Source organism: Pongo abelii, chromosome 19, assembly GCF_028885655.2.
Source record: "Pongo abelii isolate AG06213 chromosome 19, NHGRI_mPonAbe1-v2.0_pri, whole genome shotgun sequence".
Classification (NCBI taxonomy): Eukaryota; Metazoa; Chordata; class Mammalia; order Primates; family Hominidae; genus Pongo; species Pongo abelii.
In genome coordinates this window covers 87,405,141-87,406,909 of record NC_072004.2, presented here as the reverse complement: position 1 = coordinate 87,406,909, position 1,769 = coordinate 87,405,141, and positions in this window count along the sequence as shown.

Genomic DNA, 1,769 nt, shown 5'->3' with positions numbered 1-1,769 from the left:
TCCTTCCCCTAGCGGTTGATTGCGAGGAGCAGCGGAAGGAAGGATGTATCAAACCGAAAGAAGAAAGAACCCCTGCCAGTCGCCCCCATGACATCCGACTCTGAACGGCAGCGATCTAGAGGCTGCGGCGTGTTGCAGATTAACAGCAGCGAGGGCGGGAGGCAAATCAGATGCCGCAGGAGCTGACTGTTTTCTTTAGCCCTGAGAGCTGACTGTAGGCACAGGTTGCATATCAAAGGCAACGGGAATCAGTCTGTGGCAATATTACATCAGGTCCTGGACTGGTGGTGTTGTTGGTTGGGGGGGTGGGCGGTGGGGTCCAAGTCCTAAAAGATGTCAGTCAAACACCAGCTGAGCTTCTAGACCTCCTTCTGTGGCCCTTCTTCTGAGCAAGTATGCAAATAATAATACAGTCAGGCTCTATCTCCTGCAATTAGCACAGGGGAGGGCTGAGTAACTGGGAGGACTTATCTTGTAAGGCCTTGAAGTGTAACTTTTATTTTGTTTTGCTTGCTTTCCCCCTGCATAGAAATTTCCCCTAAGGGAAGGGTGGGTCTAAACTACCTTTAAAATGAGTTTTCACTCCCTGAACAAGGCTTGTAAAAGCTTGAGAGAAAATGCCAGGGGAAAGCATGGAAACTTTCTGGGGATAAACTATGGGCCTCCACCTTTGCACATAATCAGGGGACAGCCACTAACCCCAGTAGCTGCATGCTTTCTGCCACCTTCATGTACCTGAGCAAAACTTCGAGGACATGTTTATGCTGAATCTCCAGAGAGAGTAAGAGAAGCCCAGCTTGGGGGAAATGACTGAATCTTGATTACTTAGGATAAAAAGAGATCAATTTATGGTAGGACTATCCACCTATTTATGTCTGCACATTCATCAGGTTTGCCTAGGAAAGGAGTCTGAGAAAATGTGTTGGAATTGGGCACTTCTGATGTCTATCCTACTCCTTGCCTTGGTTGATAACACTTTCTTCAGTCCCCAGATCTCATTTTAGGAAATGAGACTTGTTATCAGGCGTCCTAGAGCCTCCAGATTTTTCTGAGTCTTTCTGTGTCTGCCGGCACCATTGACATTGTTACTATTGCTGGTTTTCCTCTTATATTTTCTGTGAGAATGCTTAGGAGCTTTTGAGAACTGGTGGCCACCAGAGAGGTTAAACATTATAAACAATATAAAGCAAAGGAATCTTAGTGTGCTGTCTTTGGGGTGTGTCATTGCTGTACAGCTTCTCTTTTTTTCCTAAAAAACCGTAATCATCTTCTGTGGTGGGAGGGGTTGGAGGTGAAGGGATGGCTCGTTGAGGTGGGGGCAATTTGTGCTATACCTGTCTCTGACAGTCTTTTAATTTTTCATTCGTCTATGCAAATTTATTGTAAAAGAGGTATGGCTTTTTCATTCATTCACTCATTGACTTAGCCATTCAACAAACATATATCCAGCACATGTCTTGAGTAGGACAAGGCCGAACACTGTTTTTAAAAGGTATGTTTCTGTAAAGATGCACTCTTCCCTGACCACCAGCCCCTGCCAAACCTTTGAGAGAGTGTCTCTGAGAAAGACTGAGCAAGGGAAAAATATCCCATTGGAAGGGAACTCTTGTGTCCTCACCCCTCCTGAGATAGAGGTGATTAAGGGCGTCTTCTAAAGCATTGAGAACTGTTAAGCTTTCCTTAAGGGGGTGAGGGATATGACTTTTGAAAATAATAGTAAAAACAGTTTATGTGGGGATAGTTTATAAGAGTTCACAGAACTCTTTCAC